The sequence below is a fragment of the Elephantulus edwardii genome, unplaced genomic scaffold, assembly GCF_000299155.1.
Source record: "Elephantulus edwardii isolate Elephantulus edwardi_28Jun2011 unplaced genomic scaffold, EleEdw1.0 scaffold00033, whole genome shotgun sequence".
In the NCBI taxonomy this organism is placed as follows: domain Eukaryota; kingdom Metazoa; phylum Chordata; class Mammalia; order Macroscelidea; family Macroscelididae; genus Elephantulus; species Elephantulus edwardii.
The window spans coordinates 17,167,174-17,183,609 of NW_006399783.1; positions in this window are offsets into that span (position 1 = coordinate 17,167,174).

The following is a 16,436-nucleotide window of genomic DNA, read 5'->3' on the forward strand; positions in this document are numbered from 1 at the left end:
ACCCCTGTCTGTCAGTGGAGGCTTGTGTGTTTCTCTGAGGAGACTTCACTGGAGCTTCTAGACGAAGACAAACTAGGAAGAAAGTCCTGGTGATCTGCTTCCAAAAACCAGGCAATGAAAGCTCAATGGATAAAAATGATGTGGAGTACAATGATTATAAGGGTGGTTAAGGGCCAGGAAGGACTGCACTGGTTGTGAATGGGGTCACTATGAGTCAGTTGGGGCAGGAGCCACAGGAACATCTCAGCAGCCCTTATAGCACAGCACAGGGAAGGTTGCTATTGATTTTAAATACAACACATGACTCAAAACAAATTGATTAAAATCAGAAGTTTTAACCTTGTGGAATATCTTTACTTTAAAATTTAAATCCCAGAGCTAATTAGTGTTGGGGGGGTGGAAATCCATAAATCTCACTAAGTAATTAAAAGCAAAGTCATAGAGTGTTTTTAAAGTCTGAGGAAAGTTTGATCTTGAAAAAAAAAATGAACAAACTTTCAAGTGATCCTGTTCACAGCCCAACTCCCTGACACCTCATTAGTCCCATTGATTCCATATAATTCAGACAATTTCCTGCAAGGCAACTAATTAGAAGACTGGCTGAAAGATGGGAGATGCACTGATCCAGTCTTTTGCAAGTTTTGTATTGATTAGCTCCCTTCTTCCCAGAGCCTAAGGATACAACTAATTCTGAGTATTAGGATTAGAAAGCCTTAGAAAAGACAAGAACTGAATCGGAACTAAACAATGAGTAGAGGTTGCCAGGTAACAATAAAGAAGAGGCCAGGAAGAGAAGGCAAAAACAAAGCCTGTGCAAAGACCCTGAGGCACAGTGTGCACCATGTGTATTGTATGGGAACTTTGTGGTCAGAAGAAAATTGTGAGAGGGTGACTAGAGATTGAAATCTAGTCCCTTGCTTTGGAGATATTTTCTAGATCTCTTCTTTTTTTTAAATAAAATTTTTATTGTATACTGGTTTACTTTAAAAGTCCGTATACACTGTTGTGTTTTCACACCAGATCTTTTCCTTTCCTTCATCCACCTCTCCATCCACCTATCAAATTGTGTGACCTATAGTTAAGATTAAGTCTCCCCAACCCCCATCCAGTCTCTTCTTTTGAGAGGCAGTGCCTAGCCTACTTCTGGGCAGAAGGGAGTTTGAAGAGAATTGGTAATGTGTGAAGCAATTACTAATTTTCAAACACTGTCCAAGGCATTTGTCGTAGCTTCTCATTTAATCCTCATAGTCCTATGAGAAATACGGTGCTTTGTTTTCCTTACCAATGAATAGGATAAAACCCTCAACATATCCTTGTGAAAGTCAAGTCATGAACAACTAAGACTGAAAACTAATTGATGCCTTTAAATAGCGATGTAGAAAAAGAAACTGAATATACCATGGGCAGCTAAAAGAACAAACACATTGGCCTTACAAGAAGTGGAGCCAAAACACAGCAGACAGTGAGCCTGGTGCAGGAAGGACCAGGTTTCCATTAGTTGTGCATAATGTCAATGTGAGTTTGGAGTTAACTTGGCGGCACCTAACAAAAAGGACAACCATCTTGACAAAGGCAAGCAGACACATCTTTCTCCTGTCAAACATCTGGTGGGTTTGAATTACCAACCTGTGGTTAGCAGGCAAGTGTCTAATCACTGTGCCACCAGAAACCCTCATCATATACACAGTGTTACCGTTTTACAGGTGGGGAAACTGAGAGTTAGAAGTGGCTTGCTTGGGGTGATGTTGCTGGGAAGAGCTGAGCTGGGATTGGTGCCCACACATGTTTTTCCAGAAAGCTCTGAGTAGCAGATCAGGCCGCAGTCCTTCTGTCTCCATTTTAATTAATATTGGTTATAGTAGGGAGCTCTGGTGGCCTAGTGGTAATAAGCTGCACTGTAATCCCAAAGGCAAGCAGTTTGATTACACCAGCTGCTCTGAGGAAGAAAGATGGGCAATCTCCTCCCATGTGATTTACTGCCTCTGAAAACCCGTTGGCGGGTCAGCTATGGTTTGGTTCTGACTTGATGGTACACCACAACAATAGTAGTAAGAATGGATTTAAAGTCAGAAAAACCTGAATTAAAGCAGAAAGCTTTGACCCTGATTAGTTGCCCTCTGAGCCTCAAAATTATCATGTAATTGTTGCTGTTGTTAGGTGCCCAGGAGTTGACTCCAACTCATTACAACTCCATGTACAATGGAAACCCAGCCTGGCCTACACCATCCTTATCATCTCTCCTGGGCTTAAGCCCATTGTTACAGCCACTGTGTCACATTATGAGAGCCTTCGACTGTGTTATTGATTCTTTAATTTTCCAAACATCAAGTCTTTCTCCTGGGTCTGGCTTCACCTAAGCAACATGTGCACAGTGTGGGAGATCAACTCATGTCCAGGACTCCTTGAGCATCTGTAGGTCCTATATTGCTTGGACATTACATTTTCCAGGCATAGGGACCTAAGTCCTAATAAATACCCTTCTCTCTTGGCATTTCTTTCTGGCTGATTTACAGGCCACATTCTAGGGAAACTCGCCTTACATTGCATCAGCTCACAGGAGACTCACTACAAAACTACTACATTGCATTCTATCAATACATACATCTTGAAGGAGGACACAAGTCAATCCATGACAACTATAGAGAGAGAAAAAAATAAATTCTGAGCAGCCAGGATATAGAAAAGGAGCTAATGGAGTAGTTTGGAGGGAGTTGTCCTGCCTACTCAAAGATGATGACTCTCTTGTGGTTTGAATCCACCAGCTGCTCTATGGGAGAAAGAAGGGTAATCTCCTCCCATGCAGTATACAGCCTCTGGAAGGCCAGTGGAGGGTTGGCAATGGCTTTATGATATGGGAAAGATGGTGTCATCTTTCTATTCTCTATAGACAGTATCACACAATTTTGTAGCAAACCTGTGCGAATGAAAAGGAACTTACAGGTGTACCGGGCAGTTTGTTAACACCAATGTTACATTATTCTGGATTTGTGCTGTTATGTAACTTGTCAGCTTTCTTAATTTTTCACTTTTTAGTGATTTTGTAATTTATCCCAGGTAAGTATTTCTGTGAATTTCTACTTCTTTTATGTACACACAGCACCTGTCACTTGGCAGGTGCCCGGTAACTTGCCACCATCCCTTTGCTTCCATGGTGAGAAGGTTCAGGTCCATATCTTCACAAGACAGATGTGCACAGAGTCCAACATCTCCAGGGCAAACCAATAACCAGCATCACGCAAGTCTTCACCCTCATCACCCAGGTTCTATTATAGGGTCTGAAGGTAATAGAACTTGGACATGGGCAGAGGAGTTAAGAGCAGATGGGGACAGCTGACAGCTCCTTCTCACAAGTCTGGTGATTAATAGCAGAGAGTTTTAGGTGAGCTGATTAATGAATCTAACAGACTCCCAAGTTTTAATTAGATAATGTTTGCTATCCTACCTCTGACTCCACTAATCCAGCTCTGTGGAGCTCAGCCAAGCCAGGGAAGAGATCAGGAGCAGGAAGAAGTCAGGAATACTGTTTCTTCTCCTGCCATCCTCCTTTGGAAGTGAGCTGAATCAGAAAGGCTTTTGTTTCCTTCCCTCTAGGAACAACATAAGAAAACAAAGAAAAGCTAATTCCTACATTAAGACAGCAAAGAACTGTCAATTTTTCAAAAGGAAAGGAGAGGATGTCTGGATTCTTGATAGATTTGCTGTGGTGTCTCAGGGCTGGCAGGTGACAATGTGGGAAGTCTTCAGGAATTGGGATCAGGTTGATTTGCTTCTCTGGAGGAAGAAGCCAAGGCTGGGATGACTGGACCTTTTAGATGACAGAAGGGCATCAGGTACCAAGGAGGCATCAGGAAACAGATATAAGTCCTGCTTTGGTCAGGCATGCTGAGTCTGAGTGTTCATTCCAATCTAGGCTAGGCGATGTGGGAAAGGCTGCTCTTCTTCACTGAGCCTCAACTACCACTTTGTAAAACACCTACCTCTCAGCCTGACTAGTATTAAATGAGATGATCTGGGTGAAGTGTCAACTTTATTAGTGTTTTCAACTCTCAGTGACTCCATAGAATAAAAGGATAAAACTTTGCTGCATCCTGCATCATCCTCACCATTTTTACTGTGCTTAAGGCCACTGTATCAATCTACTTTGTTGAGAAAAGTCTTCTTGTCATTGACCCTCTAGTTTGACAAGCACGATTGGTCAATACATGCTCTCTTCCTTTAGTGACTAAGATAGGCAATCACACGTGTGATTTACTGCCTCTGAAAATGTGCTGGAGGGTCAGCTATAAGAGAGTTCTAACTCAAGGGCACATAACAACAACCAACAGCAAAGCAGTGAAAAAACAGAAACTGCTTAATTGTTATCTATTAGTGAAACACAAGGGGCTCTCTGGTGGCTTAGTGCTAAGGAGTTGTGCTGCCAACCCAGAGGTACGTGGTTCAAATCTACCACCTGCTCCCAAGTTGGGAGAGTCTTCTATAGAAATAAAAAAGTTATAAACAAAATTAGGCATGAAAGTGAGTATTTAGGATAAAAAAAGAAATGATACAGGCAGCACAAATACAGAAATAATAAAACATCTGTATGAACTGCCTGACCCATCTCTATAATCCTTTGGTTCCTACAATTCTTATTATAAAGGTTTTAAAAATATTTTCTGTAGAGAGACTAGAAAGACATTTCAGTGCTTCATATACCATGGTTGATCAAAATTTCTCTTTCATTATTCATCCTTTTAAAAAGTTTCTTTCATCTCTAAAAATCATTATTATCCTGAAAAGTCATGTGGATACTTAAAGTTGTTATCGAATTAGGGACACTTCTTTCAGTTACTTTGAAATATGTGAGCTAAAATATTTGAGAGACATTTTTTTAGGTCAAGTTCCTCATCACTAAACTCAAACCAAAACCATTACCTTTGAGTTGATTCAGATTCGTAGCTGAACCAATAGGACAAAATAGAACAGCCTCTTGGGCGTTTCTAAGACTAAATCTTTACGGAAGCAGATTGCCCTGTCTTTCTCCTGTGAAGTGACTGGTGGTTTTAAACTGCTTACCTTTTGATTATAATCCAAATGCATTCTCCACAATGACACCAGCGTGTCTTTTCTTATCTTTGGATTGAAGATAATTTTATTAAGTAAGACGTTTTACTTATAAATTTTGTGTGTTTGCTTGTGTGTGAAGATCAAGTACATAATTATGTTTATGTGTGAAGAAAAGTGCAATATTACTTACGCATCCCAGGCAGAGAGGTCTGTGAAGATCCTGTGACTTGGGGAACACGGATTTTAACAGAAGAATGGAAGGCCAGGAAAGATCAGAGAGTAGGGGAAAGGTACAAATAGAATCTGAGGAGGCAAATCTCAAACATAAAATAGCCAGTGGCATTCATGGGTTTGTTCTCCTGTGTAGTTTTCTATTTGGTCCTTCTGTCCTCCTTCCCTCATTTTCTAATTCCCTCCACTCAATCTAATCCAAGTAGTTGGTAGTGATTCCAACTCATGACAACCCCATGGATGTCAGAGTAGGACTGTGCACCGTGGCAAGAAGCTGTACTGGAGTTCTGAAGGAACGTGGTTCAAAGTCCACCAGCTGCTCCACAGGAAAAGGATGGGCAGTCCTTCCATGTGATGAACCACCTCTGATGTCAGGTATGGGTGGGTTCTGACTCGATGGTACATAACAATAACATGCAGGGCATCAGAGGATTTTGGGGGTGGAGTGGGTAGCGCAGGAGCTCTGCTGGGCCTCTCTGACAGTTTGAACCCACCAGCTGCTCTGCAGAAGAAAGATCTGCAATTCCCTCCTGTGCCATTTACAGACTCTGGAAACTGGCTGGAGTGCCAGCTATGAGTCTGTTCTGACTCAACAGCATGGAGGTGAAAGGTTTTTGGTTTTTAAAAAGATTGTGTGGAGACTGAGAAAGATGGAATAAATTATGTGTACTGCATTGAAACAGGTGTGAGAGAGAGAGAACTGTTTAAAAGGGATATGTGATTAGGTATTATTGTCATGACAGGAGTCCAGAGCAAAGGCTGCATAGTGGAGTGGACTTGGAGGTGGGGGGTGAGGGATTGAGTAACAATGAAAGACTTTTACTTTTCAAAGAGAAGAAGGAACTGGAGGGGAGTGGTGGGCAGGGAGAAAAGTGCAACAAGGAATGAATGGAAATCCAAAGTCTCTGTAAACTTTCATTAAAATTAACTAAAACAAAAAGATTTCTCACCTTTCTGCTAAAGAAGATGAGAAACTTTGAAAGTTTTTGTTTTGGTAGCAGTTGGGAGGGTGGTGGAGGCTATATGACATAGAACTATCATTAGTTACATCAAAAATGGCATTTTTGTAGATTTTCTTTAACTTTAAAAAAATTATTATTCTAGTTTATTTCTAATATTCAAATGCATTGTTTTCCAGAACAGATTCTTCCAATTTCCCTCACTCCCTCACCCATCAAATGGTACAACCCCATGATTAAACCCCCCTCCCCCCTGCACATCCTCATCCCTCTGCTTCCACCCTCTCCTCGCTTGGATCCTTGTACTCATTCTACAATAATGGTTTTATATAATATGTGTCTTTATGGGACTGAGTTAGTTCACTCAGCATAATGTTCTCCAGTCCCTCCCAAGTTAGGTAATAATTTACAAAATCATTACTCCTGTATGCTGTGTAGTATTCCATTTTGTGAACGTACTGTAATTTCTCAATTCAGTCATTTATGGTTGGACATCTGGGCTGTGCCCATGTTCTTGTGATAGTGAAAATGCTGCTGTATTTGAGGGCTGTAAATGGAGACTTCTTTGCTCAACATAATTTAGTTGTTAAAGGGAATATTTGGCTGGGAAAAACCAATTTATTATTGTTTTTATGTGCCATCAAGTCACTTATGACTCATAGTGATCCTATGAACAAAGGCTCTGAACCTAATCTTATCCTGAGACAACATCACCATCTCTGTCACACCTGCCCCCTTTGCACAGCCACTGTATCAATTCATCTCATCCAGGGTCTTTCTCTCCCTTTTAAGCATGATATCCTTCTCCAAGGACTGGTCTTTCCTGGCCACATGCCCAAAGGATGTGATAAGAAACTTCAAAATCCTTGCCTCCAAGGAGAAACTTGATTTCATCTTCTCCAAGATAGACCTGTTTGTTCTCTTGGCAGTTCATGCTATGTTCAGTACTCTTCTCCAACAGCACAACTCAAGGAAATCAGTTCTTCTTCTGCCATCCTTAGTCATGGGCTCTTTGCAGATCTGTTCATCTAATGCAATTATCTACTAGCATGAAACAGACTGATTATCAGACAACAGTTTACTGTTGAGTCTTGGGTCAAGTAGTCTTATGACATCTATCTCCATGTGCCACCTCCATCTTGAAAAGCTTGTCATAACCCCCTTGAACCCAGATCCTCAATGGTATTAATATTTTCTGGCATCCTTTTTTTAAAGACACTGCTAAGACTTTTTGAAAGTGGTGTGCTGAATTTCTGTGATAGAGTCTGATAAAGTTTCACTTTATTCTGTTAACAGTTTGGTGGTGAGCTCTTAGTAAATTAACAAGATCAAATAGTGAAAAAGCCTCTCAAGCTGAAGCATGAAAGGACTGGAAGAGGAAAAGGAATGTGAGTTCTTGTTTCAGAGGCGAGTCTCATGATGCATTTACATCAATAAGAGCGAGGGTTATTCACAAGCTTGGTCTCTAGTCTTGTTTTCTGCTCTACTCTCCATCTCTCCCACCCCCAGCCCCCGGCTCCCATTCTTCCCATCACTGTGTAGTGATCGGAATCCCAATCCAACAAAAGCACATGCCATCAAGTCAATTCTGACTCATGGTGATCCCACATGTGTCAGAGTAGAGGTTTGCTGCTAAACCCCTTGCTAGAATGTCCAAAGTTTGCCTCACATAGCCAGGTTTTATCGCCTTCTTCAGATCAACTCTCTCCTTCCTCAACAGAGACAGTGATATCACGTCCAACAACCAGTAGAACAAGGATGTGGGAACTGTTAAGACACATGAAGAACACACCGAGAAGGAAGAGACATTGCTGGGAAGGAGCCTGAGGACCAATATCTATCTATAGGAGAATAATCATTTACTCATTCATTTAACCAGCCAGACTATGGCAAAATCTTTCTGAGCATCTCCTCTGTGCCAGGCTGCTTTGAGTCCCAGGGACACAGAGATAAGTTTGAGCAGTTTCCAGTACAACAGGGAGACAGAGAGTGGGAAGTATTTGATAGCCAAGGCATGCAGAGAGACTGTGGGGGCAAGGTCTGCATCCGCTGGTGACATCTGAGTGGAGTCCTGCAGAACTAGAAGGAACATTCCTTCCCTGGGGACTAGATGCCATCAGTGAAAATGCAGGTGCTGAATTTCAGACAAAGGACAAGCCTCTTTCATTCAGCTTATTTCTCAGCTGTGCCAGATCCTGAAGCTGCAAAGATTAAAAAGACACAGTGCCTGCAGAGAGGTACAGGACAGAGGTGGTGGGTATGGTCTGAAGTGAGCCTGCAGGAATTTGGCTCAGATCTTAAGAGTACAGAGAAGCAGGAAATTGGAATAAAAGATCATCCTTTCATATCCAGAGTTTGTGGTTGGGCCCACAGCTTCAGACTGGGCTGTATGACAGCAGCTCTGTGAATCTGTGGCACAGTGAAACATGTTATAAAGAGACGAAAGTAACTCATGTCTCTATTTCCTGTAACTTCCATGTCTAACAGTGTACCACTTAATGAACTGCTTTTCTAGAATTGTACTAGACTAATTAATACCCTAAATATGGTAAAGGAGAGGTGTTGGTGATGGTGTTAGGTTCCATCAAGTATAGAATGGCTCACAGAGACACTATGAACAATGTATCTCAACCTTGCCCTGTCTTGTGCCATGAGGAAAGGGATGAGTTTTATGTCACATGCCCAGGGCTTCTGATTGAATCTTACCAAAGTCAGAGCTCAAGTGCAGGTTTCTAAAGACCCAGATAAGCACTCATCTCATTGTCAAAGGCTTCCTTCATGCACCATGTCTTCACTCTTTGTGCATCTTGAAGCGCTCAGCAGGCTTTATCTTGGGCAAAAAATTGACAGATAAGCAGGCTCTTTCTAGACACTTCCATACAATGGGAAGCCCAGGAGGCTTGATGTTAGAAGTCATGATTCAGTCCACCAATCACAGACAGCCACCAGGTCTGTGTCCCGCCCACCAGTGTAACTTCTGCCAATCAGCGAGGCCGGAGGCGGCCGCCGCCTGGCCCCGCCCCACCGACTCACGCCCTGTTCGCTTGTCAGGCTACGAATAAAGTTCTCGCGACTTTGAAAAAAAAAAAAAAAAGAAGTCATGGTTCAAGGACCCTCACTTCACCCTACAATTCCCATAACCACTTCAAAGAAATAAGTCCCTAAGAATGCCATTTAATCTCCTTGGATCTCAATTAAGAGTCTTTCAAGAATCATAAAAGACATAATTCCAACCTTGGGAGTTCTTGTAGGAATAAAAAGAGTTAGGTTGCTTGGACATAATGATAATATCAAAGGACATTGAGAACACCAACTGGCAATCTGTCAGGCACAGGATCAGCCTCTTTATGTGCATTACTTAATTTTATTCTTGCAAATACCTGCATGTGGTAATTGCTATCACTATTTATCTTAATTTTGTGGCTGGATAAGCTAACACTTCGGCAAGTTCAGTAACATCCCAACATTACACAGACAATAGCAGGGCTGGGAGAGATTCTAAAAATCTTCTCCAGCCTCAGAAACTGAAACTCATTTGGGAAAATTCACACAGAAACTGCTGATCTGGGTTTCAAGAATAGCTCTGAGATTAGTGTTGATCTCTAACTTTTCTTGACTTTTTACTTTTCTTCCTTGTATTAGTACTTATCTTGTTTCTCTCCCTCCATTTTCTTTTTCTTCTTCTTCATCTTTTGTTTGTTTAGGTAACACAGTACAAAACACTTTTTAAGATGAAGATTAGATATACAAATGATCAAGTTTTGACTATATGTCTGTGGTCATGTAACAATTAAGAAAATAAAAATAATTTTGATTCTAGAAGAATACTGAATGGACTGCTAAAACCACAAACAGACATGTCTTAGAGAAGATGTAGCCAGAGTGCTCCTTACAGGCAAAGATTATAAAGTTTCATCTTACATGCTTTGGGCACATTGTTGTTGTTGTTAAGTGCCGTTGAGTCGTAGGCGACTCATAGCGACCCTATGAACAAAAGTTCTCAGCACTTGTGTGCTTTTCATCCTTTCTCCAAGTTCATAGTGTTTCCTGAGGCGAGCTATTATGGAAGTGGATGCCACTCCTGCTTCCAAGCTTGTTTTAGTCGGGGAGCTCCACCAAACATTGTCTACCATGAGTAACCATGAACACATTTGACACATCAGTGTCACATTGTTCAGCTTCACAGCAATACAAGTTACCTCTGTACGGCAAGTGGACACACCAGGACTGTACCACCTAGAAGAATGTTTGAACAAAAACAGTGAAAAACAGGCCTGAGGACCACATGCCCAAGGGCTCTTCAGTATTTTACCATTCCAGCATGCCAAAATGCTGGAAACCTCTGGGCCAGAGACTCCCAGTTTATCTGGCAAGTCTGCTCTGCCAACACCAACTTGGCAAAAAGAAAACCACAAGTGCCTTAGTGTTCCATTCTGGCCTCTCTTCCCAAAGCCAGAGGGCCCCCCAGCTGACACTGAGACTCCCAAGACACATGCCCTTCCCCTGTAGGTATGGCCCGACATTTCTATATTTCACCATTTCGGCATGCCCAAATGCTGGCAACCCCTCGGCCAGAGACCCCCAGTTTATCTGACAAGTCCACTCTGCTGACACCCATTTGTGGGAAAAAGAAAGCCACAAGCACCCAAGTGTTCTATCCTGGGCACATTAGGAGAGGTTATTTCTTGGAGAGGTATATCATGCTTGGAAAGGTGGAGGGATGATGAAGAAATAGAAAATCCTCAATCAGATAGATTGACTCAGTGACTGCACCAATGGGCTTGAGTGTGTCAAAAACTTTAAGGATGGCACAGACTAGGATAGAATTCAGATCTGTTGTTCACAGACTGCTATGTGTTATTCTCAACTCGGTGGTACCTAACAACAACAAGAACAACAACAACTTTCCCTGTGTTCCCAAATGTTCCTTGTGCTCCTTGGCTGTCAGACTTTATTCTTCCTCACACCATTTTTCCCCTCACAGATCTAGCATGGTTTCCTATGTATAAGGGCAGATTATCCTGAAAGCAAAGTAAGCACAAACTCAATATGTGCTTGCTTTTTAATTTGTAGTGAATAATTTCATACAGGTTTCATACCAATGAAAAACATGTGGAGCTATTCAATACATATTAGTGTCTAAACATAAACCTCTGCTTACCTTGATTATTGGATGTTCCATCCCTGCTAGGAATTGTAAACATGAAAGCAAGTCTTTGATGCCATAGTAAGGTGTTATGGAATTGGAAGAGAGATGGGTACCAGCCATACTTTGAAGCAGAATTTTTGATATGGTGGGGGGAAAAATGTGAAATTGTTCACAACACACAAGTAAGTAAGCAGGCAAAAAGAAATCTGTACATATTTTGTTTATTGGTTAATCTAGCACTGCCCATGGGTTTGTGTTTTCCAGCCTTTCAGGTTCATGGAATCACAGAGTAGGTAGCCTTTATGTCTGGCTTCTAACACTTATCATGAATCATCTGAGATTTAAAGCACATACTACTGTATGTACCAATTGACTTACTGCTGAGTAGTGTTCTGTGGTATAGGTGACCCTCAAGTTCTTACATTTTCCAATAACTACAAGTGACCCAGTTTCAGTATCACATATTTTAGATTTGAGCAAGAAGCAGCCTTAATTAGCAAAATCTGAAGTTCTAAAAAGTCTTTTGTGCTTCTGTGGTGATAACCAAGCCAAATCTTTTACCATTGAGTCAATTCTCAGGCATGGTTGCCCCGTAAGTAACAGAGCAGAACTGAATTCCATAGGGTATTCTTGGTGATAATATTTGACAAAAGCACATCACTAAGCTTTTCTTCTACAATCCCATTGGATGGATTCAAACTTCCAATCATTCTGTCAGTTGCTGTATATCACAGAGTCAGAACCAACTGACAACTGACCATCCGAAGAGTTTTCAGAAGCAGTTAATTGCACGGGAGGAGATTGCTCATTTTTCTCTTCTAGAACAACTGATGGATTGATTAATCCATGCGCCTTTGGAATTGCCAGTTCGACTCCTTACCACTAAGTCAGCAGAGCGCCAGTACTTATATCACTTGCACCATCCAGGGACCTGAAGAAACTATTTTGAGGGGAGACTATACATCAGGATCAAGAAATCACTTTTCCCTCCCTGCATAGCCTGACTGTCCTCAAGAGCAGAGTGGATTCAAGGGCCTTCGTGCTCCTCTGGAGAGCGGAGGATGGGGCACGATGTGGGTAAGAGGAGAGATGGGGCAGTTATGGGCACAAAAGCAATGGAACAACTCAACTCACATTTTCTCTCCCCTTGCTCCCTCAAATTCTGGTCCTGATATGTCTCACTCTTCCCCAGGGAAGGATGGAAGGGGAACTTCTAACACAATCTGTGTTGGTCTTATCAGACCACCTTATGAGCTAATACCTGCTCACCAAACTTCGGATTGAACTAATCCACTGGCCTCTATGCTCTGGCATGGAGCAGGGTGCTGCTGTGACAAGAGATGCCACAAAATAAAAATTGCAGACACTAAAAATAGGTTGAAGTCACCTGTTCTCACTTTCTTAACTACAGGGCTTCTGTGCTGGATCAAAAAACTGAGCTAATTAACTTTAAAAGCCTCATTTGTGGGAGGAGGGAAGGTGGGTAGGCTGCCTGTAGGAGGGAAAGCACACAGAGGGGGGAAGCTTGTTGAGATGACAATCCAGTGAAGGAAATGGGGCAATGAAAGGAGGAGAAAGGAAAAGAAAAACAAAGAGATGAGTTTTACAGATGGTAGGGAGGAGGCATTAAAAATAGCAAAGGTCAAAGAGAAAGGAAGAAAGAGAGAGGTTAAGGAGGCAGGCAGTCCTGGCACTGGCTGGGCTGTTTGGAATGTGTGCACAGCATCATGATGCAGATGTGATGCCCAAAGAAGGTTGCAGTGTGTACCATTCTGTCCTCCCGGAAATGATGCCATCCAGGCAAGAGTTTGCTGAAGTGAACCATAGTACATTCTCCTCCTTCTTTCCATTGTTCATCATATCTTCTACTTATTGTCTCTTAAATTTCTCTCCCCTTTATGCTGTCCCTTCCAATCACACTCCCAGTTCAGCAGTAGCCTTGATCATTTCTTAACTGGATCCTTTACAAGCTTCTAAATATCTCATCCTTTTGGTCATTCCTCTTCCAGGATTCACCCAGGAGGCAAGGATTGTGAAGCTTCTTCTCACATACTTTTTGCATGTTTCCAGGAGGGACCAGTCCTTGGAGAAGTACATCCTGCTTTAAGGGTAGAAAGTCAGTGCAAAAGAAGTCTCTGGATGAGATGGATGGACTGATACAGTGACAAAGGCAATGGGGAAAGTATGTTGAAGGCAGTGAGACTGGCTCAGCATAGGGAAGGATTCAGAGCTATTGTATAGCTCATTATCCAATACAATGTAGACTGTTGCTATGAGCTGCAGTCAACTTGATGGCATAACAGCAACAACAACTTCCTCTATATGCATTTCCCCGCTCTAGCTACAGATATACTTCTACCACTCTACAGTTTACTAACTTCTATTTTGTATCATTGACTTGGAAATTAATGCATTTTACCATTGTGAAGAAGGTAAAAAGGTGCATGGTTGAAGAAAGTAGTAGTCTTACCTCATCATATATAGTTCTATAGTCATGACATTGCTAAAATCAAGCTCTGTATTTTTAAATAAATAAACGTTACTTAAATTAAAAAAAAAACCACAAAAAAACACCAACAACAAAACCACAGAGACACTCCTGAACAAGCTATCCAGTCATAGAAGAAAAAGTTCCATAAGAAAACATGCAAGCCTCTTTTAAATGTAGCCTTAAAGGACTATCCAGCCTCAGGGTACCTCTGGGTTTATGCTTTCAGCCTCTAGTTGACAGTCACACATGTTAACTTTGTGCACCACTCAGGGGCTTCATAGAATTAGTTGCCATTTATTTGATTCTCACTCGCTAAAATGCTTATGTACTTGAGTAGAACTGTGCTCTGGAGGATTTCAATTGGGAGTGTTCAGCAGATCACGAGGCTTTACCTCCACAGCATCTCTAGTGCACTTCAAACTCAAACCTTTGATTAACAGCCAAGTGCTTACTACAGGGACCACAGAAACTTTGCTCTGGGAATAGAAACAGAGCCAAGAATAGTGTTTAGTCCTTGGACATCCTCTATCAATTTGGCACTTGAACAATGAAAAAAGTCAGAAAATATCACATATATATCTGGATTTTTATTTCCTCTTGGAAAAGCGGGAGACTCAGAAACATTCTAATAATGTAGAACACTAGTTCTGCTCATTGCTTTTATCTTTCTTGTCCTGTGTGTGGAGCTTTGGTGGCCTACTGGCCAGAAACTACACTGCAATCCCAAAGGTGTGCAGTTTTAATTAACCAGCTGCTCCATGGAGAAGGCTGGACAGTCTCCTCCTGTGTGAATAACTGCTTCTGAAAACCTACCGGAGGGTCACTTATGGATTGATTCTGACTTGAAATTACACAACAACAACAAACAATAACATCTAAAGAAACCTTCATGGTTCAACTTTTAAATGTCCTGATGTTAACTTAAAGATCAACACTTTGAATTAAACAACTTTATTTATAAAACTCCAACAAAAATGAATAATCTCCTTCAGTAAAGATTATAGCCTATGGAAACCTGTGTGGCTGTTGTACTCTGTTGTATAGGATTGTTATGAGTTGGAATTGTCTTGATGGCATACAAGAATTGGTAAACAAGCTTGAGCATTAGGTTTCTAACTAAAAGGTGGTTGTTTTTGTTGTTGTTGTTATGTGCCATCAAGTGACCTGAAACTCATAGCAATCCAATGCACACCAGCTCTGAACTCTGCCCTATCTTGAGCCAGTCTCACTAATTCCAACACACCAACCCTCATTGTCCCAATTATTGTATCAATCCATCTCATCTGAGGTCTTCCTTTCCTGCTCTGTCCCTCCATTCTGAGCATGATGTCTTTCTCCAAGGGCTGACGTGCCCAGACTAAGTGAGGCATAGCTTTAAAATCCAAGCCTCCAAGGAGAAATTTGGTTTCACCTTCTCCAAAACAGATCTATTTGTTTTCTTAGTGGTCTATGGTATGTTCAAGATTCTTCTCCAGCACCACAACTTGAAAGCATTGATTCATCTTCTGTCATCCTTAGTCATTGTCCTGCTCTTTGACACATAGCAAGTAACTGTGAAGACCATGGCCTGGGTTAGACCCATCTTAGTCTTTAAACTGGCATCATTGCTTTTCAGCACCCTGGAGAGGTCCTTAACAACAGATTTTCTCAATGCAATTTGTCTTTTGATTTCCTGACTGCTGATGTTAAGAGTGTAGATTGTGGACCTGAGCAAGTTATAATTGTTAACAACCTCAATCTCTTTTCCATCTATCATGGTGCTCCCAATTGGGCCAGTAGTGAGAATCTTTGTCTTCTTGATGTAGAGCTTCAATCCCTGGTGAAGAAGGTTGTTGTTGTTGTTTACGGTAGAGCTGGAATGGACCCATAGCGCTGGTGGGTTTTCAGAGGCAGTTAATTGTCCAAGAGGAGAATCTACCAGTGCCTCTGTGGGAGAAAAAAGTGATGCTCTGCTCCCTTAAAGACTATTGCCTAGAAACTCTATGGGACTGTTTTACAGAGTCCATGTGAGCTGACATCTACTTCACAGAAACTAACAACCTCAAAACCTACATTAACATGGTGTAGCAGTCACAGAGGCCACCAGATGCCAGGTTCTAACAACCCTTAGTTCCAGTTCTAGTGAGCTGCACTATGCCTTCTGGAAGGTAAAATCTTGGGGAAGTGGAATGGGAAAGAGTCCTCTGTGAGTCCCAACTGATCTCTTTGAGACACTCATGTCTTTGTTCACACTTTGTTCACCTTTCCTTATCTTGTTCATTGTTGTTGTGTACCATTGAGTCAGAACCAACCCATAGCTGACCCTTCAGAGGGTTTTCAGAGGAAGTTAATTGCATGAAAGGAGATTGTTCATCCTTCTCCCGTGAAGCAGCTGGTGGGATTCATACTGTTTGCTTTCAGGCTTGCAGTGCAACTACTTGCCACATTATTCCAAATAAGCCCTTCTCAAAGTCATCTATTAGGATCAGTCTCAAGAACTAGAGCCTCCTCTGTGCTTCTATGGTGACAAGTTCAACCTCAAGGGCTGCTTCTTATTTTATTACACTAAAACTTAAAACGT